The sequence below is a fragment of the Talpa occidentalis genome, unplaced genomic scaffold, assembly GCF_014898055.3.
Source record: "Talpa occidentalis isolate TD23 unplaced genomic scaffold, MPIMG_talOcc4v2.1 talOcc4.3, whole genome shotgun sequence".
NCBI lineage: Eukaryota > Metazoa > Chordata > Mammalia > Eulipotyphla > Talpidae > Talpa > Talpa occidentalis.
The window spans coordinates 92670596-92697320 of record NW_023603184.1 but is presented as its reverse complement, the minus strand read 5'-3'; the positions used below and the strand labels follow the sequence as shown (position 1 = coordinate 92697320).

At 39.5% G+C, this 26725-nt stretch overlaps 1 pseudogene; it reads left to right on the top strand.

Moving 5' to 3' along the window:
- Positions 1–5950: 5950 nt before the first annotated feature.
- LOC119255133 (stromal cell-derived factor 2-like) lies at positions 5951–26096 on the top strand (annotated as a pseudogene).
- The last annotated feature ends 629 nt before the right edge of the window (positions 26097–26725 follow it).

The window sequence follows — 26725 nt, the reverse complement described above, 5'->3', positions numbered from 1 at the left end:
CATGTTAACTTGAAAAACATTTGGGTTAGTTTCTATTATTTTTCTGAGTTTTAGATATAACTTATATAAGCACTTACAATAAATTAATTAAATAGAATTTTTTCAGAAATTAATTTTGGTAATGCCATTAGAGGTAAAAATATTACATCTATAAAATATAACATTCAGACAGAATGCAAACAGAGGCCTTACAGCTTTTGTTTTAATCTTTGAACACAAATCAGGTACAGAATCATTTACATATAAGATTTGAGGTGAGAAAGACTTCATATAGAAGCTTTTAATTTTAAAAGAGTTCTCCCTTCCCCCCCTCTTTTTTCCTTTTGTTTCCTATCTCCTGAGGTTTACATTTTAAAGAAAGATATGCAGGTAAAATAACACCTGAAACAAAAGGTTCTGGAGATAGTCCTCTAGAGTTGCATTTCTGGTTTTGCAAAAGATTGCAAGACAGAGATTCCTATGCAGCACTGAACACTGACTTCCAACAAGCCAGTGTTCCTAGGTTTATTATTTTAAAGAGATCCTTTCATCATATAGCTTCTCAAGTTTCAGGCAAGATGAACAGAAAATATTTCTGACAGTGTTAGATAACTACATGGAGTCAAGATCAAGAGTCACTCTCGAAGATAGACAGACTTCTTCAAAAGAAAGACAGATTTCAACAACTGTGCTAAAGGAGGCCAAACCTCAACTGACCATTATGGATTTCCTTCTTATGACAAACACCATAAAAGATGGGTGGAGGTGGTAAAGCAGAAAGGGATGAGACAGCACAGCCTTTCTTATCGTCTTTCAGTTGTCTATTGATCTTAGTCAGTTTTCTAGAGGGATACAATTTTAGAATCTTGTGTCTTGAAGGATTTTAAATACCAATTAGAATAAATGTCCCATCTACATTCACAATTTTCAAGTGTGGAGTACAAAAGAAAAGTTTTCGAAGTTCAAGAGAGACCCATAGAGACCATTGTAATTTTTAATCTTTGTGTTACCAGTCTAGCAAGGTAAGAATTTGTAAGATTTACAAGAGCAAGGATCATAACCTTTGTACATGAAACCAAATGTAATCTGAAAGAGAAAGTTGAACTGGGAAATACACAAACAAAAATCTGAGTACTGACTGCTAAAGGACATCCTTGCTACAGCTCTCACCATGGGTTGGCCTTTGAGTGAGTCCACCCCCTGATCCCAAATAAAGGCACAACCTCAACCCAAGGGAAGGAGGTTAGATTGAGAGGACTGAAGGTTAGGTGAGAGAGCAGTCTGTAGAAGCAGTTCAAGAGTTTGCTCAAGCCAGAGGATACTGGCTTGAAAGGAAGTTCACTCTGGGTTCCATATCTGATATGTTAACTGAAAAATCCAGGGGAGTTTTAAAAAGGCAAAGCATGTTTGGGAATAGCAAAGAATTGCAATGTGGGGGTCACAGATCTAAGTTAAAAATGCAAGAGGAACAAAAGTTAGGGCAGGAGGGTTTCTTAAAGAGAAAAAGAAGGATAAGGTAGAAGAAAGTAATTGTCAAGTAAAAGAGTAAATGATAAAATGGAAAGGTGGAAGGGTTACAAAATAAATGTAGATAAAAGTTCACTTTTATCAGTCTTTTCAAACAGGATATTCTTGTCCTTGCTGGCTTCTTGGAATGTTGGTAGTGTGACTTGGACCATATAAGACAATTCCTTTGCTAGGGCTCCATTTAAAATGACTCTAGTGCCCAGAAGTAAACCTGAACATCCATGGACAGTTAATCTATGACAATGGAGCCTAGAATGTACATGGGAGGAAGAAGGGTGTCTTCAATAAATAGTGCTGGAAAAACTGGACAGCCAAACACAAAAATAAAATGAAACTGGGCCTTCCTGGTGGCGCAGTGGTTGAGCACTGGGTTATGAGGCTGCTTGCAGCCTCTGCAGTGCCGGTTCGATCCCCAGCCACCAGGCGAGGGTCCCACATGGTGCGCAGATCTCTCCTGCCGCCCGCTGCTCCCCTCAGCAGTGTACTTTGGTCCTTCTCTCTGCTCTGCTCCCCGCTCTGACTCTGGTGAATTCTCTCACCCTCCCGTGCTTCTGACTATACCCAGTGCTTGAATAAATAAATAAATAAATAAATAAATAAATAAATAAATCTTTAAAAATAATAATAATAATTAATAAAAATAAAATGAAACTAGATCACCATCTTTTGCTTATATAAAAATCAACTCAAAATGTATTTTTAAAAAACCTTGTATTTAATATCCCAAAACATAAAATACATTGAAGAGAACATAGGCAAACATCCTACAACATTAGTTTCAGTGATGTCTTTGTGGATTTATCTATAAGGCAAGAGAAACAAAAGAAAATATAAACAAAGGGAACTGTGGAAGTTCTTCTGTGTAGCAAAAGAAACTATCAATAAAACAAAAAGATACCCATCAGAATGGAACAAAATACTCGCACATCATGTATTTGACAAAGCACTGATATCTATGTAAAGAAGTCATGCAACTCAACAAAAAGAAAAACAAATAACCCATTTAAAAATGGGCAGAAGAGCTAAACAGACTCTTTTCTAAAGAAGATAAACAGGTGGCCAACAGACACACGAAAAATGCTCATTATCACTTCTCAGGGAAATGCAAATCAAAACCACAATGAGATATCATCTCACACCTGTGAGACTGGCCCATATCAAAAAGACCAGAAACAAGTGCTGGTGAGGATATGGAGAAAAAGGAACCCTCTTTTACACTGTCAGTGGGAATGTACACTCATCAAGCCCCTACAGAAAAAGGTATGAAGGTTTCTCAAAGTAATAAAAATAGTCCTGCTTTATGACACAGAAATTCCATTCCTTGTTTTCTATCATTTGAAGAACACAAAACACTAATTTGAAGAGATAGATGTCCTCCTATGTTCATCGCAGCCCTATTTAAAATAGCCGAGTTAGTGAATTAGAAAAAGATGTTTTATTTATATGTATGTTTTATATGTTTTATTTACATGTATATACGTACATACATGCATTTATACATACAAACACACAAAGGAATACCAGCCAGCTATTAAAATAAGATGAGCTCTTCCATTTGTAACAACATGGATGGAACTGGAGGGGATTAACCTAAGTGAAATAAGTCAAAAGGAGAAAAACAAATACAGGATGTGGAATATAGAGAAAAAGAGCAAAGAGTCAGACAAAACCAAACCAATAGCAAACTTAGAAATCTGATTGTGGAATTCAGGCTATAAGATGGGAATGGGGGAACAGGGGAAGTAATTCAGGAGCACAGTGAGCTTTGGTGGAGTACTACGGCCGCCTTGGTAGGTGTGGTGTGGTGATATGCATCTGAGGTGATATGAGCCTATGCACTTGAATCATATATAGTATTGCAAACCAATGTTACCTCAATTAATAAATAAATAAACCCTACTTCTCCCTCCCACCCAAAAAACTCCGAATGTTTAAGGGTTAAAAATATCTCAAAATAATATTGGAAATGTATATAAAATATATTGAATAGTAGGAACAAATACAAAACTTTTAATAGTCTCATACACAAAATAAATAAAATAGTTCTATGATAGCAACTTTTCACAGAGGTCAGGTTCTAAAGTTTGCACTAATTTAGCCTGGGGGCATTAACAGTGCGTGAAGGGGCAGAAGAGAGTGTGCTATAGCCAGGACTGTGTTTCAGAAACTTTAATCTGACTGTATATCTCAAGCTGATTCAGTGGGTTCCAGTATGAAGCACATGACAGAATGGTCAGGTAAATACAAGGTAATAAGAGTGTAAGAGAAAGGAAGGATGGGAGAGGTACTGGTCCAGAAAAAATAAAAAGAACTTGGTACTGCTTGTTTGGCAATGTGAAGGATGGCATAAATTTGAAAAATCCAAGCTTGGGTGTTCAGAAAAAAAGAGAAAATTGGGTGGAGAGGATGAAAGTTGCTGAGTCTAAGTTTTAGCCTCATTGATTTTGATGCATCAGGACAAGCAGAGGGTATGCATATTTGGAAATGTGAGATCAGATTAGAACTCAGGAGAGGTTGAACTAGGGAAAAAATTTGGGAGACGCTGGCATAAAGTTGATGACTAACACCCAGGAGCAGATGAGTTTACCGACAAAAAAAGGTATGGATGCTGAAATAGACAGAAGAGAGAATGCATTAACCCAAGGATGTTGTGAACGAATCACCGAACCCAGCTCTGTCTCACCAACTCAGAAAAGGAATACACTGAAAGAACATGGGCTTGCTCACAGAGATGGAGAAGGGGAGAACCAAGTTCAGAAAACAGGGAGTCAAGTAAGATCTGCCACTATTAGCCAGGGCAGGACCAGACAGGTCATAAGAGTGATTTGGGGAAAATGACACTGCGCTGTTGTCCACCCAGCATGCTCAGCAGTTGTGATGCTGTATGGTTGTCTTGGACAGAAGACTTTTAGAGCCACTTCTATCTTCAGAAAGGATTTGACTGTGCTGGCCTAGAGCCTGTGATGGGCATGGTACAGGCCACATGCCTGCAGGTTAGCAACAGGAGGAAGAAGGGAAAGGAAGGGAAGTAAAGGGTAGTAACAGCCTCCACCCCATCCCTGGGTTCTGCCTGCCTCTGTCTCCACAGCCCAACCTCAGTGATACCCTCAAACAGACAGGGGTCCAGATGCTAAGCAGCCAAAAACTGGCAAATTCTCTCTAAAGCAAGAAGGAAGGAAAGGAAGCAGAGGAATCAGGATGCAGTGTCAGAGGAGAAAAGAAAGAAGTGGTTATGTGGTCTCTGGTGGCAAACCACCACCCGGCCAAGGAGGATGCGGGCAAACGATCAGGACATTGACGTCATGGGTACGTTTATGAGGGAACATGCCAGTTTAGTAGTTGGACAGTGAAAGCCAGTTTAAGAGAAAGAATAGAGCGGCAGAATAAGGTCACAATGTGGAGGCTGTATATAAACTACTCTTTTCAAAAAGTGTAGTGATGGATGGAAAAATAGCCAAGAAAGGTTGTTTCAGAACAGGAGGCATTTGTGCATATTTTAGGCTATTGGACAAGAATCTATAAAGAGCGTGGCTGAAAAATTGCAGAAAAAGGAATGAAAAAAGATCTAGAGGATATTGCAGGGGTTGGGATCAAGGACAGGGTGGGGTGGGGGTTGGGAAGTGAATAGAAGTGGGGACAGGAGGGCCTCCCTGGTGGTGCAAGGGGGTAAGACACAACCTATGAAGCTATTTGCAGCCACAGCAGCATGAGTTCAATCCCCAGCCAGGGAGCTACCCACATGGTGCAACAGACCTCTCCTAACTCACCTGCTGCTCCCCTCAGCAGTGTATTTCAGTCAATCTGTCTGTTTTGTTCCCCACTCTGTCTCTGGTGATTCTTTTCACCCCCCACACCTCTGGCCTATACCCCAGTTCTTGTATGCATAAATAAATAAATCTTTAAAAAAAAAAGAAAGAAATGGGGACAAACAAGTCTGAGTTTGGTTCCTTTAATTCAGTTTAATGTGTCTACCATAAGCAAGTATCCTGGGAACTGTGAAATATACAAATATTGGTAAGGCCTTGATCTTAAAGAGCTGATAAGCAAGCCACTTTAGATTAGATGAACTATAATGTTCACTCAACCATAAAAATGCTATAACTTCTGCATTTTTAACTGTGAATACCAATCAAAACTAATAAGAATTTAATAAGGTCAAAAAAGATACAAATTGTTATGAGCATTCAGGGCAGAAAGCAGAAATTTTCAGCTAGGAAGTTTTCAAGGATGAAGCTATTGTACTTAAAGGATGAGTAGGGGACCATGAACATTTAGAAGGCTTGCCAAAGAAGCAAAAGACAAACTAAAGCACACACAGAGAACTGGATAATTAGAGAAGACATTTGTCAATGATTAGGCTGCCCAGTCTCTGAATCTCTTGTTGAATTTCCTCCAACTTATGAAATACAACTACCACTCTAAAGGGGCTCAGCAAACAGCCAGGATGGCTATGGTACCATTACCATTGTTCAGGGCTTTATGGAGTGTTATAGGAGCAATCAATGTGTCTATCAATATACAACTGCACTCACACAACATGCAACACGCGTCAGGTTTTGGGCATAGTCAATGACAGGTGTAACTTCTGTGGATGACAGCAACATTTACTGGAGGTTACATGGGGAGATGCCACAGTATGTGCAAGGGGAACCACTATTCATTGTGGCCAGCCCATCAGGCTGACACATGTCAACACTGGCCAAAACTTCCATGGTCACTATTTCACCTCACTTCCTTCTGGAAACTGGGAAGTGAGTGCTTTTGGTGAAGAAAGTAGAAGTGACTGGCTGACTGGGCAGTGCTCTGTAATGGACCCTGCTGGATGAGGGATGGTGAGATGTGGTTCATTCCTCCACTGAGACTCTGCTGCCTGTCACAGAAGAACAATATAGTCGACCCATCTGTGGGCAAAAAGAAGTGGATGGCATGGCCCATGGAAAGCCATGGAAGTTATCTTCATGAAGCCCACTGACTTGTTGAAGGCAGAAGCCCACACAGTGTTCATAGACTTCTGTGGGTGCTTCACACTGCACCCCACCATAGGTTCCCTGGCCAGTGGCCATGCCACCACCAAGATGAAGATGCATGATGGAAAAACAACAGCTGTGGGGCCTCCCCAGTGGTGCAGCGGTTGAGTGCTGGGTTGCAAGGCTGCTCACAGGCTCTTCAGTGCCGGTTCGATCCCCGGCTGCCGGGCGAGGGTCCCACATGGCGTGCAGACCTCTCACGCCACCTGCTGCTCCCCTCAGCAGTGTACCTCGGTCCTTCTGCCTGTTCTGCTTCCTGCTCTGGTGAATTCTCTCACCCTCCCGCGCTTCTGACTGTACCCAGTGCTTGTATAAATAAATAAATCTTTAAAAATAAATAAATAGTTAAAAAAAAAAAACAAAACAGCTGTGTTGGGAAGCTCCAGCTCCTCACATCTGAATTGGTTGTTCTCCCACATTTAGTTTAGCTTTTCCTGGGTACTGTTTGTTCTCCCTGACTTGGGTCAGTTTTTTTTTGCTGGTAAAGGAACAGACACTTTTAATTCATATTGATTAAACAAAAATTGAGGGAGTCATTATCCCCCCTAAAACAGGGAAATTTTTTGGCAACATTTGTCATTCATGAGTATTACTTATTCCCTACTTTTTTTCCTTCAAAGTGATTGTTTTTGTGTGTGTGTGTGTGGGACCCTCACCAGCAGTCAGGGAACCAACTGGCGCTGCAGAGGCTGAGGGCAACCTCACAGCCCAGCGCTCAACCGCTGCACCACCAGGGGAGGCCCTTCAAAGCGATTTTTTAAAAGACTTTACTGTTAAAAAAAAAACAACACAACAATCACTCTAAAAGCTGAGAGGTCAGAGTACATTTCCCTACCACCTTTATGTGTCAGGCAGACAGGCTTAGGTTCATCAATTAGGCATAGTTGCCTCTGAGTTCAGCAGTGGCAGTGGCGGCGGCAACACAGATTCCGTGGCATGATTTTATCATGTAGTAGTATTCCATATACTGCCTAGAGTAATTCTCAGAGCCTGCTTCTCCAGTCCTAGCAATTTCACAAAATATCTGAAATCTTTTAAGTACTTTTATTTTTAAATTGGTTATATTTTTTATATGTTCCTTGCAATTAAGAATTCTGATAATAATCCTAACCTGTACCAATGTGTTCATGGAAAACTTCATACTTCAGCTTAAATGAAGAACTGAGGGGATATATCAGCCAAGGTCATATCAGGAAAACAGCTTTCTAAGCACATCCAGTAAAAGGGGGTTTAATACAGAAAATTAGAGACTCACATAGTCTCTAAAAGGTCCAGGGAACAAAGGTCAGAGGAGCCACTGTTGGAATTCAAGAAATGTATAAATGCATAGATTGCAGAAACCACTACTGTGGATATCAGCCTCCTACACCACCAAAAGGGTGATTAGCAGCATGATGCCTGGGAATCTTGGCATATTTGCCCAGATGTCTGCCATCTGCTGATGCTCATGCACTTGCCCAGAGATGCAGCTGGCAGAGAATGGCTTCTCCTCTTATCTTACAGATCTCATACCAGTGCCCTCATTGAAAGATTCTAAACTGAAACTACATTGGTAAGAGAATCTGGGAAATATACTTTTCAAATTTAGCCCTGTCTAAAGTAGAGTGTTTAGAAGGATACCCGGGTCCAACTCTTCTCTCTGTCCAATTCCTCACTCTCCTACCACCCCTCTACCTTGCCAAACCCAGAACTCTAAAAGTAATAATCTGCCATGGTTTTCCTCTTCTTCTGTGTCATCTTGATTGTCTTCATAGCTATTCTCTCCTCCTTTCATGTTATTATGCCCTAGAATTCTTCATTGTTCAGACTCTTCTAAAACTATCACCTTGCTGTGTAACTGATGACTCTCAAATCTTTGTCTCCAGCACAGATGTCTCCTCAGTTCCAGACGTAAAGGGCCAGTGACTTTCCCCACATTCATACTATGGGTATCTCATATTCATCAAATCTAAAACAAAACTCATTTTACTTTTAAATCTTCCCTCTTCCCCTAGTTTCCTAATCACAGTAAGTGGTACCATCATTTGTGGGTTACCCTCTTCAGAAACCTGGAATTTATTCTGTTATCTCTTATTTCCCACTTCCACATATGATCCCCTCCAAATAGCTCTAGAATATGTCACCTGCTCTCCTTCTCCACAGACACTGTTTTAATTTAGGACCTGGCTAAAACAGAAAACATTTTATGTTAAAGGCTAATAGCTCTATCTACAATGTAAAATTAAAATGAAAAAATAATTTGCATCATTAGTTTATCATGCTAGAGTTAGAGATCATCAAAATGGTCCAAAACAAAGACATCTGCTGTGAGGGGTTATGTGCCAGTACTCCATGCAGTATTGGTTTAAGCTGATAATTGCCTAGGATGCTGAATTGATTTTTTGTCCCATAATTTGGTGTCTAGTGACTTAAGAATCTGGCTGTTAGAGAAAATCCCATTACTATTTGGCAAACAATTTCATACTGGATTGATTAGCCATGAAATGAATGCAAGTGGTTTGCACAGCTTAAATATGCACTTAATAGTTTAAATATGAGATGACATTGACAGCTTTCCAAGTAGTGCTGATATTCTAATAGAGCAATTCACTAACACATATAAATATAATCCTTACATAATGCTATTACCATCCCATTTTTCCTCACACCTCCAGAATTTCCCATTTTTTTTTGACTATATCCCCAAATTGTTCATTCTGACACCTTTCAGGGATAATAGGCTATCGCAAATACAACTTACGCTCCAATGACCACTGCAACCTTTATTGCTAACTTTATTTTCCTCATCCAATATTTATATTTTAAATGGAAAAACAAGTTTGTTTGGAAAACATAAAGCCCAAGAATATATATACAATTCAAAGAGAATTGCAAAGAATTTTCAATTATACATGAATTGAGTCATTAAAATCAGAAATTTCTTTACAATAATTGGGCCTAGTGATACCAAAAATAACAATTAATTTCTAACCTTATTAATAACAACTTATTATATCTGTCTGCCTATATCAGCTCCCTTATCTCTCATCCTATCTATTCCCATAGTTACTGTCCTAGTTAGTTCTCTCTTCATCTCTTTCCTATCAGCTCTTTCTGTCTTATCAACTTTAAATTTATCTACAACTGCCACTATGATTTTTTCATTTTTGTAGTTTTTGGTCAAACCCTTTCAATGGTGCACAGTGTGCAGAGGATAAAGCTCCTGAATGTTGCAAATAGGCTTTTTTTTTCAAAACTGGGAAGTCCTTTACCCCCTCTCATCTGGCAGCCTCTCTCAGGCCCCAGTGTCAAAATCTACTCAATGACTTCCTACTCTGTAAATTTACCATTACCAACCCAAGCAGAATGAACCATTCCTTCTTTTTTATTTTTAAAGATGTATTTATTTATGCATACAAGAGCTGGGGTAGAGGCCAGAGATGGGGGGGGGGGCGGTTTGAGAGGATTCACCAGAGACAGAGTGGGGAACAAAACAGGCAGACTGACTGAAATACACTGCTGAGGGGAGCAGCCGGTGAGACTCGAGAGGTCTGCTGCGCCATGTGGGTTGCCCCCTGGCCAGCCAGGGATCCAACTGGTGCTACAGAGGCTGCGGATTGCTTCACAGTGCAGTGCTTAACCCCTTGCACCACCAGGGAGGCCCGAACCATTCCTTCTTTAAGCCATAACCCTGGTGTCACCATGTCTCTATTGCTGCACTGCATCCCACTAAATCACAAATGTTTCTTCATGTGTCTCATTTTCCATTTGGCTCCAAGCTACACAGAGAAGGATCATATCTTGCTCATTTTCTATATCTCCAATTCTGAATTTAATACTTAATAATTCTGAATTTAATATTTAATAATAATAATAAATATCATTTATTGCACCCTAGAATTATTTCAGGAGCTGATATAAATGTTTCCCTGATTTGATTCTCACAATAACTTCATGAAGTGGGCAATATAATTAGCTCCATTTTATAGATAAGAAAAATAAAACAGGGCCTCCCTGGTGGTGCAGGTGGTTGAGCGCCGCACTGTGAAGATGTCTGCAGCCTCTGCAGCGCGGGTTTGATCCCGACCGGGCTGTGGGGGTCCCACATGACAAAGCAGACCTCTCCTGTCTCGCCCACTGCTCCCCTCAGCAGTGTATTTCTTCAGTCAGCCTGTTCTGTTACCCATCTGGCCTGTACCCAGGTTCTTATATAAAAATAAAAATAAATCTTAAAAAAAAAGAAAAAGAAAACAGAGTAGGTATTGAATACATGTTAATAAATGTGATAATCTGATTGATTTTCAAAAAAAAAAAAATGTAGCTATTATTCCTGAAAGCTCTCAGATACAATGGCAACTAGGAGTTGATGACTTGATGCAAATAAGGTGCATCCAGTGGCACCAGTACAGCCATTTGAATTGGTAAAACCTTGATTATCTGCCATTCTGAAGCTCTATGATTGCTGGGCTTCAAGATTTACTGCTTTGTTTTGTTTTTATTTTTGTCTTTATTTGCCTTACTGGCTATATAAATCATTTTCTCCTTCCTTGATCTTGTTTGTACCCCAAACCATCATCCACATTACTTATGTGTCCTTCAAATGTCAAATACACAGGAAGGTTGCCAAGCCTGAGAGGAAAAAAGGTCCACCTCAATACCACTAAGTGGGTAGTTCTTGTGCTAACTTAATGTTTACCTGGTTTAAGGACCTTCAGCAAGACCCACCAAGACAAATTTGAGAATTATCTTAGATTGTGAAAATAGATTTAATCTAAGTGCCTGAGAACAAATGAGTGGATCAGGAAGATGTGGTATATACACACAATGGACTACTACTCAACTATAGAAAAGGATGAATTTTTGCCATTTGTGACAACATGGATGGAACTGGAGGAGATTATGCTAAGTAAAGTAAGTCATAAGAAAATCACAAATAACACATGATCTCACTTATATATGAAGTATAGAGAAACCAAAAAAAGGGTCAAATAAAACCAACCAATAACAAACCCTACATATATGACTGTAGAACTGAGGCTACTAGACATGAAGGGAGTAAAGTGAAGAGGGGGCATAATGGACTATGGTAGGGGACTATAGGTGCCTTGGTGGTAGGTGTGGTGTTTTAACAGGCATCTGAAGAGTGTAATCCTATACTTCTAAGTCATTCACAGTGTCATATGTAGTGTTGCTGCAATTTTTAAAAAATAAAGAAATAGTTGTTCTGTGTGAAACATAGTTTTGCAATTCTTTAGCATCACTGCACATTAGCACATCATCCTAGGTAGACTGTTAACTGATATGGGTTATTTCCAGAAAGTACTTTCATCTTAATAACTTCACTACGCTGAGCACAAATGCATAATCTATATGGCAATTTGGGGGAAAGTGGAAGAGCCTGTGGTATTTCAAGTTCAAGGATTGATGCCAAATCACACAGTTTGTGCAACTATCTATTGGCTCTGCCAGTAAGAGAGAAAAGTGTTACAGACAACACCTTTCTAGATTAATTTGTCATAAACACCGACTACATTAAAATCAAAAATAGATGTGTTCAGTAATAATATAGTCAGTCATCCCAAGAGCAGTCTACCCTTTACCAGACATAGATAGGTGAGAAAAGAGAAAATACATGGAAGCAGAATAATAAAGTAGTTCAATCCAAGGATCTCACTATCTGGTTCTTTTAAGGAGAATCATGCCTGTTGTCCTTACTTTATACTTCAGCTAGTCTGTCATCATAAAAAGCAATGATAAAATAAAGACCACTTTCCAAGGGCAATGAGCGTGCAGGTGAGTAAAATTGGGCACACACCCACACACAAAGAATATGAACCTCTACTTCTTTTTGTTTCTGTTCTTCTCAACTCTCTTCTACTCCTTGCTTCTGAGCCCACGAAAATTCTGTCCCATGAATTCTTACTAAGTCTCTGTGTATCTCTTACTCATATCCCTAAGAGAGGATTTGATTAGTTCCGTGAATCACAATAGTCCCTGCCTAGTAACCTCTCCCACCATGTGTGGAGAACCTAGTGACAGTGAGTGTTCTGTGTACATCCCTCTGACCACTATGCTCGGGCAGCTACTTCAGTTCTGGAGAGTTTTCAATCCCAACAACCAGCACCTGCATCTCTTTGTCAGAGGCTTGGTGCACAGAGAACGGACAATGAATGCCTGGGCATTTACAGCCTCCTCTCCCTCCCTTTCCCAATTCCTCCTCCCTTTAGCCCTTAGACAATGATTAACAAATATGGGAGTATAAATACCCCAACTCTCTACACCTGATGTGTTTTCTGTGATGTGACCCACTTGTTCTAAACCTCACTAAAGAATTGTGCCAAAGTTACTTTCTGTGGGGCTTTGCTTGACATCTTACCCTTTTTCATCTTACCTTCTGTGTCCCATGTCCCCACTACCCTGTTCATTTTTTTCTGGGCAAACTTTCTATATTAAGAGTCCTAGGATAGCAAGACACACTCTGGATCACACTTGCAGATACTTTTCACCAGGGCACTTTCACAAAAATTATTCCAGAGCCTGTTTCTGGGGAACCCATCTCAAGAAAGACCATCTCCTATGCCACCAAGCCATGGAGACAGGCTGTCTTTGAGGCAGGTGCCCAAGTTTGATCCAATTAGCTGTGAGCAGGGATGCAGGCTCCTAAGGACAGAGCATCAAGACCTGTGTGTTCCCTTTATTAGGGTTTTGGTCCTGAGCTATTACAGTCTGAGTATTAGAAGCAGAAACCTAGAGCCAGTCATCTCTCCTGAGAAGGCTCTTATATATTTATATGGGTAATGCCTGCTCTTATAACTATGGCAATGTGGTAACAAATGGAGGCAGCAATTGTGAAATATGTATGCCAAATCAAAGAAAATAAAGTGTTCTCTATATCCAGTGTGTGGAATTGATGATCTGCAGTCATAAAGAAGTACTTTGCATATGAAAGATAAAGATGTAAGGGACACCTTTGAGTAGAGTGCCAAAAGGAAAAAACAAACCTACAGATATGCATGCATACCTCACATACACATGTAATCATATACACATACACATATATAAAGACTCCAGAAATCAACCCCTCTCACTAAGTGCAATGTAAGGTTGAATCACACTGAAATATATTAACCATATCTACTTATCTTTCCTTTTTTTAATATTTTATTTTATGCAATTCTTACATCATTTTTCATTTTTGCACAATGTATGCATTTTCATTTTGGTTATATTCCCCATTGCACCCCCCCTTATTTTGACCCTAATCCTTCTTCTCCCCATCCCTTCCTCCCCACCGGTAGTGTGTCCCTGGTTTATAGTTGCTTGTTGATTTTGATTTTTACTTTCTATTAATTAGTCTTTTTCCTGGTTCCTTATTTAGGTTTCCTAAATTCCTGCTATGAGTGAGACCATCCGTCATTTTTCTTTTTCTTTCTGACTTCTACTTATCTTTGTATTAACTCATTCACAGGGGATGCCTGACCACCCACGGAAAGAAACCAATTACAGTTATTTACAAGGTACACATTTATTTATGTTTGGATTTTGTTTTTAATTTGAATTGTTGGGTGTCATTCATTGTGCAAATTACATCCAGTAACCTGGCATATGATTTACAGATTTATTTTATAGCAAGAACAATAAAACACTAACAAATCCTTTAAATTTAATCACTACCCACCTTAACTCATACAGAGTTGTCATAATACTATAAAACAGACAAACAATGAGTGAAATCATAAAACATACAAAGCGTATCCTTGAAGGAATGAAGAAGAAAAAGCCCATAAAGATTCTGTCCAAGTTTTTTATGTAATGACCTCATGTAGTATAGTGGTCCAAAATCTACCCGCAAGAGAGAAGGAAAGTTATATGGAACAAGAAAAAGTTTCATTTCATTTTTTTATCCTTGACTTATCATCCATTGTTACCATTGTTCTTTGCATTAAAAGGAATTGTGACAGAGAGTAGAAAATAAAAACATAAGACATGGTGCTTGACCCCTTGGGTATGATACACATGCACATAATTATAATACAAAGGAAAATCTATCAAGCATTCTCATTCTAGCTGATGGAATCAGGGTTAACTTTAAGAAGATGTGTATTTGAACTAGACTTCAGGGAACAATATGATTCCCAAAAGAAGAGTCAAGAGTACAAGATGATCCAAAGATTTATTTTGTGAATGTCACTTTTCATTACCACAAGATAAAGTAAATCTTGCAAGTCCTAGTTTCTTTCTCTTTCAGAGTTTCTCATTCATTTATCTTTAAGAAGAAAAGAAAGAAAATGGCCTACATCAAAATGACAGGAAACAGTACTGGCTAGTTTGGAGAAAAAGAAACCCTCTTACACTGTTGGTGGGAATGTCGACTGGTCCAGCCACTATGGAAAACAGTGTAGAGGTTTCTCAAAAGACTAAAAATGGATCTGCCACATGACCCAGCAATTCCATAGGTATCCACTCAAAAAGAATTTTTAAAGTATTAATTAGAAAGGAAACCCCCTATGTTCATATCAGCACTATTTACAATCAATATGTGTCCAAAAACAGATGAGTAGACTATTACTCAACAATGAAAAAGTTAAAATCATTCCACTTGCAGTAACATGAATGGAATTGGAAGTGATAATGCTAAATAAAATATGTCAGAAGGAAAAAGATAATTATCAGATGGTGTCACCAATATGTGGAATATAGAGAAACCAAACTAAGAAACAGAGAAAGACAACCATTGATGGCCTCTCTGGTGGCTCAGGGGTTAAAGTCAGCACTATCAGGCTATTGCCAGTCACTGTGGCATGAGTTCAATACCCAGCCAGGGAGCTAAACTACATAGAGCAGGAGACCTTTCCTGTCTTGCCCGCTGTGCTCCTCAGCAGTATATTTCAGTAGATCCGCCTGTTCTGCTCCCCACTCTTCCTGGTGAACCCTCTCATCCCCTGCACTTCTGGCCTACATCCCAGTTCTTGTATGCATAAATAAATAAAAATAAATCTTAAATAATAATAATAATAAAAGCTTTTTAAAAAACTAATCCTTGAAAATAGACTATGGAACTGAAGGATTCAGAGGGGAAGTGGGGGAGAAATAGAAACAAAGAGGGAAGGAAGAAAAATGGACTATGGTGGTGGAAAAGGGGTGGTTTGTTCGGGGAAACCCTATGGGGGGCAATACCTGATGGGGAGAATACTAATGGTACCACAATTGAAAGAATAAATTATTATTTTTAAAAAAGAAGGATGACCAATTGATCTTTTTCTTACAAAGGGAATAATTATTTTTTTTCTGAAAATCCTCTCACATTTGTCTCCATTACCACATCTACCACTAAAATTCAGACCCGTATTATTGTTCCCCCAGATTTTTGCAAGAGTCTTAATTCATTTCTTTATTTCTAGTTTCCTATTAAATTGCTACAACTCTCAGACCAATACTATCAAGACAAGGCTCTAATCATGTTAGCCATTCTACTCTGAAACCTTCAGTGGAACCCAAGCAATTGCCAAATCAGATACCAAGCCCTTAGTCCCTAGTTTAGAACTCAGATACAAGTGAAGATCAGACTGAAGAAAGAACAATACCATGCTTGAGAAGTAAGAAGAAAAAAATGAAGACAGTGACATAAAGATTTCATCTTTCTCTAGATTGGTGCTTAAATTAAATGCACTTGTAATGAAAAGCTAACCATGTTTTTTTGGTGAAAATTGACAAGCTAATTCTAAAATTCATATGGAAGAGTAAAAGAGTAAGAATGACCAAGATAATTTTGAAAAGGAAAGACATGTGCACTCTCTCCCCTCTCAGAGAGATTTATTTTAAAAGTATAAAGGAATAAAAATCACATACTAACAGCAGAAATAGGAAAAATTTTCTTTTACATACAGCTATATTCAGAACCCAGATGTTGTCCCATGAAGTTATGTAAGTGTATTTATGACGGAAGTTGCACTGTGAATCAATGTTAAAAAGCTAAATGTTGAGGGGCTTCCCCGGTGGCGCAGTGGTTGAGTGCTGGGTTGCGAAGCTGCCCGCAGCCTCTGCAGTGCCAGTTGGAACCCCAGCCACCGGGTGAGGGTCCCACATGGTTCGCGGACCTCTCCTGCCGCCCGCTGCTCCCCTCAGCAGTGTACTTCGTCAATCTGCCTGGTCTGTTCTCTGCTCTGGCTCTGGTGAATTCTCTCACCCTCCTGCACTTCTGACTGTACCCAGTGCTTATACAAATATATAAATAAATCTTTAAAAAAAAAAAAAAAGCTAAATGTTGAGATAATCAACCATGGAAAAAGTGACTCCCATTTCTCACCGTGGACTTAAATGTCCCCAGGTAGATTAAAGAGATTATAAAAAACAATGTTTACAAGAAAACAAAGAACATTTTTCTGATCTTCAAGTGAGAGAGAATATTTTAAACAAGAGTAAAAATTATTCACCATAAAAGAAAGTTTTATATATTTGACTAAGTTTAAAATAATTGTAAGGATACCATAAAGACAAAAAAATTGCCTCAAATTTGGGATACTGTAATGCATGTAACTTACAAAACTTTGATACCAGCACATATAAAGAACTCCTAAAAGCTAATAAGAAAAGATAGATCAGCTAGAAGGGATCATGCTCAGCGAAGTAAGTCAGAAAGAAAAAGAAAAATACTGGATGGTCTCTCTCATAGCAGGAATTTAGAAAACTTAAATAAGAGACCAGGAAAAAGACTAATCAATACAAAGCAAAAATCAAAATCAACAAGCAACTATAAACCAGAGACACACTACGGGAAGGGGGGGAGGGGCAGGGAGAGGACGGACTAGAGTCAAAATAAGGGGGGGGTACAATTGTATGGGGAATATAACCATAATGAAAATGCATATATTGTGCAAAGATGAAAAGTGATGTAAGAATTATATAAAATAAAATATTTAAAAAAATAAAGACAGGGCCTCCCCAGTGGCGCAGCAGTTGAGCACTGGGTTGCGAAGCTGCCCGCAGCCTCTGCAGCGCCATTTCAATCCCCTGCTGCTCCCCAACCACCAGAGGAGGGTCCCACATGGCACACAGACCTCTCCTGCCGCCCGTTGCTCCCCTCAGCAGTGTACTTCGGTCCTTCTGCCTGCTCTGCTCCCCGCTCTGGCTCTGCTGAATTCTCTCACCCTCCTGATTTTCTGACTGTACCCAGTGCTTGTATAAATAAATAAAAATAAAAAAAATCTTTAAAAGAAATAAAAAAATAAAGAAAAAAATAAAGAAAAGTGAACACTGGAGAGAAAAAGGCAAAAAAAAAAAAAAAAAAAAAAAGAAAGAAAAACAAAGATCAGTAGAAAATGGACAAGATAATAGCTATCATCTCACCAAAGAGGAAGCACAAAATATAATAAACATAGTATTGACAACCAATTGCCAGTCGTCATATCTCCTAGTTTCTTCCAATCTACCACAATGTAGAACATTTGGAAACTGGAGTTTATATTGGTTGAACTTTGGTGACCCATCAGCAATATCAAGTCAAGTTGAACACACAGACCTTAAATCTAACCATTTTTCTTCTTAGATAAACTTTTGTGTACCAATTTCCTTATATTTTAATCAAATATGAATATATCTTTGGATATATTAATGTAATTAATTATTGTATTTGATGTTCATTAATTATACTATTAATATATATTAATATATTAATATATTAATATAATATAATTTTTCTTTGGAGTGGTGCTTCTGTGGTCCCCATCCCTCTTTGGGGGTAAACTAATGCAGCATTAAAGGTGAGACAGAAAGGATTTTGAACTCTCAAAATTTTCCCTGCACATTCAGTATTAAGAAAGAAGTCTGAAACTTTGCAGTGGTTAATTGACTTTGTGTCATAGCTCTGCTATTTGCTAATCATTCACCCTTAGGCAGACTTTTTAATTTCTTAAGTCCCAATTTCCTCATTGTAGAAAACCAAAGTGACTCCATCTTGTATCGACATAATCTTAGGCCAACAAACAATAGTTACCCCACTCGAGGAAGAGAGCCAATTTCCCTATTATCACTTCCCTGTGTATTAACCCATTAGAACAAAACTGTGTATGACATGTCCCCTTTCACCACACATCTGATGTCATTGCTCTTACATAAATTCTTTTTTTTTTTAAAGACATTTATTTATTTACACAAGCACTGGGTACAGTCAGAGCGTGGGAGGGTGAGAGAATTCACCAGAGCCAGAGCAGGGAGTAGAACAGGCAGACTGACAAAATACACTGCTGAGGGGAGCAGCAGGCATGGCAGGAGAGGTCTGCACGCCATGTGGGACCCTCGCTGGTGGCCGGGGATCGAACTGGTGCTGCAGAGGCTGCGGGCAGCTTCACAGCCCAGCGCTCAACCGCTGCGCCACCAGGGGAGGCCTCTTACATAAATTCTTGTCACACATACTAAGCAGAGTATAAAAATCCCCTGTCTGGGTGGTGTAGATTCTTTGGGTCAAGACTTTGACCCAAAGTCTTGTCCACCAGCGCTGTATATACATTATCTTAATAAACTTTAAGTGTGTCAAATTACTTCAAAATAAAAAGCTTAGACTTTTCAAAAAAAACCAAAAAACTTTCAGTGTGGTTAATAAATGTGCCTCTTCATTCTTCAGATTCACATCACCTTCTCAATTTGGGGGAATTTACTTATTCTTACAGTTGCAAACTCATCTGTAAAAGAGCTAATAAAACCACATCGAGCTAGGAAATTAACATTAGTGCCCTACTGTTAACTAAACTGTATACTTTGTTTGGATTTCCTATTTTTTTCACTAATACTCTTTTTCCAGAACCACACATCACACTTTGATTTCCAAAGTTGGAAAATATGACCTCTATCTTCTGTTTAAGTTGAGAAAATAATTGTTCTAAACCTGATCAGTTTCCCTAAGGAGTAAAGACTCTTGGGCTTTGTTTATCGTTGTTTTCTTAGAACATATTTTGGAAATGGATTTAGTTAATCTGAGAAAAGAACCTCCAATCAATTAAGTAAAAAGTAAGAATATTATCTCGGTTCTTGTCTGTTACCAAAACACAGTGAATATGTCCCTGCCAAAGTCAAAACTTACTCCTTTGTCACATTTCCCATGTCCAAAATATCTCTACCACTAAAATTATTTTCTTAGTCACCAAGTATAGAGGTTGGACACCAAGCTTGAGATATTGCACTTATGCCCAAAACACTTTAGGGCAATTCTTAGATCTTTGCAATTCTAAGATCTTTGCAATTCTTAGCAACACCAGCTTCCTTTCGATATGTAATCCACCCTTGCATCATCACTTCACACCCATATTTTGCTTCTGTCCCCCTTTGGAAGCAAGTTACTAGTCTAAGGTACTTTCATTGATATTTTTGAAATCTTCCCCAAAATCTCAGGAGTTTACATCTGACTTCTAATGCTTCCCATATCTGCAATGGTCATTGAACTCTTTGAGGATCAGTTTCATCATCTATAAAATGAAATGGCAGATTTGGAAATAAATCTAACAAAAGAGGTAAAGGACCTATACAAAGAAAACTATAAAACACTGTTAAAAGAAATAGAAGAAGACACAAAGAAATGGAAAGACATCCCCTGCTCATGGATTGGAAGAATAAACATTATTAAAATGGCCATCCTACCAAAAGCAATATACAGATTCAATGCTATTCCAATCAAAATCTCAATGGCATTCTTCAAAGAAATAGAACAATTATTGATGAAATTCATATGGAATCACCAAAAACCCCAAATAGCCAAAGCTCTACTGAAAAAAAAAGAAGGAAATGGAGGCATCACACTCCCAGACTTCAAACTCTACTACAAAGCCATAATCATCAAAACTGCATGGTATTGGAACAAGAACAGACATACAGACCAATGGAATCGAATAGAAAATCCAGAAATAAACCCACAGATTTATGGTCAACTAATCTTTGACAAAGGAGCAAAGACTATGCATTGGAGCAAAGAAAGTTTGTTCAATAAACGGTGCTGGGAAAACTGGGTCGCTACATGCAAAAGAATGAAGCTTGACAACTACCTCACACCATACACAAAAATCAACTCAAAATGGATTAAAGAACTAGACATAAGACCTGAAACCATAAAAAACATAGAAGGAAATATAGGCGAAACACTACGGGATTTGCACATCAAAGACATCTTTACAGACACATCACCCAAAGCAGTGATAGTGAAGACAAAGATAAACAGCTGGGACTACATCAAATTAAAGAGCTTCTGCAGAGCAAAAGAGACAATAACAAAAACAAAGAGAAACCCCACCAACTGGGAGAACATTTTTGCACCCAACACTAATGATAAAGGACTGATCACAAAAATCTGCAAAGAGCTGATGAGACTCAGCAACAACAAAGAAAATAATCCAGTCAAAAAATGGGCAGAAGAGCTAAAAAGAAACTTCTCTGAAGAGGAAATGCAAATGGCCAACAGACATATGAAAAAATGTTCAACATCACTTGTAATCAGGGAAATGCAAATCAAAACTACCATGAGATACCATCTCACACCAGTGAGAATGGCACATATTAAAAAAACTAGCAACAACAAATGTTGGTGAGGATGTGGAGAAAAAGGAACTCTTCTGCACTGTTGGTGGGAGTGCAAACTGGTCCAACCACTATGGAGAGCTGTGTAGAGATTTCTGGACCTACTAAACATAGAGCTTCCATATGATCCAGCAATTCCACTCCTAGGTATTTACCCAAAGGACACAGAAACATCAATTCCAAAGAGCACCTGCACCCCTATGTTTATAGCAGCACTGTTTACAATAGCTAAGCTTTGGAAACAACCCAAATGCCCCAAAATAGATGACTGGATCAAGAAGATGTGGTACATATATACCATGGAATATTACTCAGCATTCAAAAAAGATAAACACATGCAATTTGCAGCAACATGGATGGCGCTGGAAGGGATCATGCTCAGCGAAATAAGCCAAAAAGAAAAAGAAAAATACCGGATGGTCTCACTCATAGCAGGAATCTAGAAAACTTAAATAAGGGACCAGGAAAATGAATATAAGAAAGTGAAAATCAAAATCAACAAAAAACTATGAACCAGAGACACTTTTTGGGGGTGGGGGGCGGGAGGGGAAGGATTGGGGTCAGAATGGGGCGTTTGCAATTGTATGGGGGAATATAAAAATAAAATTTAATATTAAAAAAAAAACAAAAAAAAAAATGAAATGGCAGAGAATGAACTCCAAGATCTCTATAGTTCTGTAATTCCACAGTTCCTTGGAGTCTGCACATGAAGTTAAGCTTGAGTAAGTGATAAGTCAACTTTGTGATATGTAAGTGATATGCACTTTGTGTCTAGTCTTTCATGTCAATGTTTTGTAAACATCCTAGTACAGCATTTCCTTGTCTAAGAATGCTGTAGTTTAAATTCCGTGAAAGAAGTTCAGTTTATTTCACAAGATGAATTATTTAATTTTATTTTTTTTTCAAGTGGATGAATTACAACCTTATATTTGCCCCTTGGGGTCTATGTCCATGACTATAGTCCTCATAAGTTTAGTTATGACCAATAATAAATGCAGATCTTTATTATCACAGTGTAGTGGGAATTGTTCAAAATTTATTCTTAGACCAAGCCTTTGCCTGGGCCCCCTGGGTTCTCCTTACTACACCTGGGACCATCCATGGGCATTATCGTAACTGCAGTTTAAGTGCATCCCATACTGTTTCTCTTTATGCCACAACTTATGCCACTTGATAGGCTTCATTTGCAGTTTTTCATATCCATATCTTAATCAATTTTTAATGCTGGCTCAGGTACAATTCTTTCATATGTTGTATCAGTATCATCTAGGTCTAGTAATGTGGACAAATCTTATGCTAGGTAGTTCAGGCAAAGAGAAATTTCAAGGGAAATGACTAGTTACAGAGATGTTGAAAAGGCTAAAAATAAGTGCTAATGAGTCTAATCTCCAGAAAGTAGCAACTACAAGAAGCTAATCCATGGAGCCTGCAGGACAGAGGACTGTTGTTATCAGCACAGGAGCCAAGGCTGCTCTGTAGGAGCTAGAATCTCAGAGAAGGAATCACACAAAAGCAACTGGAAGCATAGCAGGAGTTTTCTCTTTGGAAGTAGAGCATAAAGGAGGGCTTCCAGATAGGAGTCAGAAACACAGAAAACTTACAGTCATTGCTTGACATGAGTCCAAAGCAGGGAGAAGAGGAACAGCTTAGTCTCTTGCCCTTCCAAACTTCCATCTCTTTGGCTGACTCTAAACAGAAGGCAGTGGGTCAGGAAACCTGAGAAATGCAGAGTAGTCCCTGTGGATTCAAAGCAAGGAAGGGCAGGGTTGAATTCAAGAGAAAACCTGTACAAAATATCCTGTATAAGAATTGGGAAAGGAAATACAAACAACCAATAGACATGGGAAAATATGTCCACCTCATGAGTAATCAGGGAAATACAACTTTCAATCATAATGAGACAGCATTCCCCCGACCAAACTCATTAAAACACCATGGGCTGTACACACTACTCGGACTACAAACTGGAAAGCACACTGGCATTGACTAATAACCTGATGCTAAACATACCCCATGCTTCAGGAATTCCACTTCTAAGAACACACCCCCAGGAAACTAGCAATGTGCACCAGGAGACATGTATAAAAACATTCTCCTGGTACACATTGTTAGCTATGGACAGCCATTTACCCACCTGGGAACTACCCAAATGCCCACCAACAAAAGGATGGACAAAGCTTTACTCTTATAATGAAATACTAAATAAAAGTAAGTGAAATGTTGCTGCACACACCCAAACAGATGACTGCGAAAGGCAAAATTTTGAGCAAAAGAGGTAAGTAGCAAAAAAATCTTGAAATAATCCATTTACACAAAAATGTTAAACATGCTAAGTTATATGTACCATTTAAAGAATAAATACTATATGGGAAAACTGTAAAGAATGGAATAGCAATTCAAAGGCATGGTTACCTCAAGGTGGTGGGGAAAGGTAATTAGTAATGTGGACATGAGCAGAAAGTTACCCACAAACATAGCTACTCTTTTTAATTACTTATAATTAAAATATGACTTTAGAGGTCCTAAAAGCTCATGTTCCTTCTCCCTAATTGTAACTGGGAATAAAATAATCCAAACATTCTTTTACAAGTTAGACTTCCATCTTGCCTTCATTAATTGACATTGACCTTGGCCATGTTATGGGCCTTGTCTGCATTGTCCCAGTTTCCACATTTGTAAAATAAGGATAATAGTATTATCTTCATAGGATGATAATTAGCTAAGTGGGCACATGGGAAATATTGGGCACAATGGCCTGGTACCCAATAGGTGGGAGGTATCTATTAATTTGCTCACATCATTGCCTCAGCTTGGAGTGTCCTCCCCATTGTCTCTATCTACTGAATGTTACTCATTCAAGGACATTCAGTCCCATGCCTGAAGACCCTCCCTCCCACCGTAGCTGTTTGCTCCCTTCTTTAAATGCCTAGACCTTCTGTTGCCTACACCACTTATGAGGGATTTATCATGTATTTATTTATTCAGTCATCCTTTATGAGGCATTTACTGTGTATTTATTGATTCTTTCTTCCAGCAAAACAGGCACCCAGTACTGGGAATACAGAAGTGACTAAAACAGACATAGTCACACCTTCACGGGTCTGCAGCCTGTGGAGGGAAAGGGGCTGTGGAGGGAAAATGAGCAAGAACATAATTATTTAATCCAGCTGGGGTAAATGCTATCAAGACAAAGTGTGGGATGCATTGAGAATCTGTCACAGAAGAAGCTCACTTAGACTGCAGAGTCAAGAAAGATTTCTTTGAGTGACATTCAAGGTGAAACTTGAAGGATACACTGTTTTCTATTGTCACCACAGACAATAAATATTTATGGAGTATCTATAACTTAGGTGGGAATCAGTGCACATTTACCTACAGCAAATAACAGCAGGAGGTAGCATGTGTTAAATGTCAAGCAAACAAAATATATAACACTATTGAGATTTTTGGAACCCCCAAGGGTTAGATCCTTCCTTAGAAATAGTTTATATAAAATATGAGATTTGAGCAGAACCTTAACTAGAAGGGTGGAAATAAGCCAAGGGAGGGAAGACGGAGGGATTATAGAAGGGAAAAATAAGGCTATATGGGAACCTCCCTGGTGGTGTAAGGGTTAAGTCTCAGCACTATAATTCCTGCTGCCTGAGTTGATCTTGGCCAGGGAGGTGACCCACTTGGTGCAGCAGATCTCACCTGTCTCCCCCACTGCTCCCCTCAGCAGTATATTTCAGTAGATCTACCTGTTCTGCTCCCCACTCTGTCTCTGGTGAATCCTCTCACCCCCAGGACTTCTGGCCCACATCCCAGTTCTTCTATGCATAAATAAATAAAAATAAATCTTAAAAAAAAAAAAAAGACTGTATACACAGAGATAAGAAAAGGCAAAACAGATTCAGACAGGTTGCTTGAACCAAAGAGCTACATGGGATATTAAAGATAAAGATCATAGAGAGGCTTGATTTATCCTAGATGGAGTTTTCTCTTTGTTTTCTTTGATTCTTTGAGACTCATAAAAGGTTTGGACCACTCCTTTTAAAAAAATAAAAAATAAAAAGCACATTTATAAAACTGTATACAATTTCAGGGATTCTCTAGCCTCTGAGCTCCCAGTTAGAAAACCCTACACTGAAAAGGTTTGAGGAGAAAAAGATGGCATGTTTAGAACAATTCATTTGCCAGAGAGGACAACAACCATTGCAATGAGGTCCACTGAGAAATCACCAAAGTACATAAAGCAAGCAGAAGCTCACGGGGCCTGAGGCTAAGGTAGTGGCTCTAGGAATTCATTAAGTAAACAGTGGGACCAGAGTCTGAGACAGGCCTGGTGCTTAGTGTTAGAGACATGATAGTGAAGGTCAGACCACTGCCCTCAGGGAGCTCCATGCTGGGCAGGATCAGAAAGAGGAGCAGTCACCACTGTAGGGACAGGCGGATTAGACTGTCTTCCTCAGAATTTTCCACTGCCCATTCCCAGAAGAATTAAGCTGAAGTCCTTAAGACACTTCACAAAATGGCCACCACTCACCTCTCTGCTGAGATGTCCACTTCAGCTCCCCTCACAACGACCTTCAAGGCCTGTGCGACAAGCTTTCTGCACAGCGGCCACGCTGGACTCTTGACAGTCTCCTGACACTGCGTTGCCACTGCCTGCTTCTGTTCTGTCACTATTTTTCTCCCGCCAACTGTGCCTGGTCACATTCCTACCCATTACCCATTTTTCAAGGCCCAGTGGAGATGTCATCTTCCTTGACTCTTTGTCTGAGACTCTGCATTCTGCCCCGAGTTACTGTGGGTGCCTCGGTCTCCCCCAGTATGCAATGAGCCTGAAAGGGCTAGGATGCTGTCTTTTTACCTTATCCAGCTACATGCCCAGTTCCTGTCATGGCAAGCGCTCAGGACAGCTACTGGAGCCGGGGGAGAGAGAGTCCAGGGAGATTTGAGGAGCCATCACTGAAGCAAGCGCTGGGGCTGGAATCAGGAAACGCAGCCCAGCTGGTCACCTCCACGTGGAAGCACGCACTCTAGGAGGCCAGGGGGGCGCACACGTGTTCAGGAAACACAGCTTTTAAATACAGGGCATTTATCTCCAGGCAACTGCGGTCACTCCATTTATAATGATAGCAGTGCCCACGGGGAGAGGATAATTTCTACTCTCAGTTGCCGGTTCTGGGCGTATTTCTACTGGTTGATGATGATTTCATTATTAAGAAAAAAGCTTACTTGTAAAGGTCCAGTATAAAGTTTAAATCATCCATGGAAGTACCATAAGGGCACTTTGACATTTCTTGCTTCTAATTCTTTAACAGCTGTGGGTGTGCTTCACCTTTTCCTCACCTTTGTTTGTTTGCACTATCAAAATAAGCAAGAAGTTGCCAAGGACACTGAATCCGTGGCTTGCCCTCCGCAGCCACACAACCTGTCCCACACAACAGTCCCCCGCTGGGGTACGAGAGACTGTGGATGCCTTTCCAGCCTGCTGTGCGATGAAGAATTCATCCCTTACTGAGGTGTGCCAAGCAGAAGACAAAGTCCTAAACCAAGTGAACCAACCACCCTAGGGCGGTGCCAAGTCCCAGTAGTGCCGCTTCTCAAATTTCCGGAGGAAAAGGCGGTGCGGACCCCAAGTCTAGTGGCCCGCGTCACACTGCGCTCGC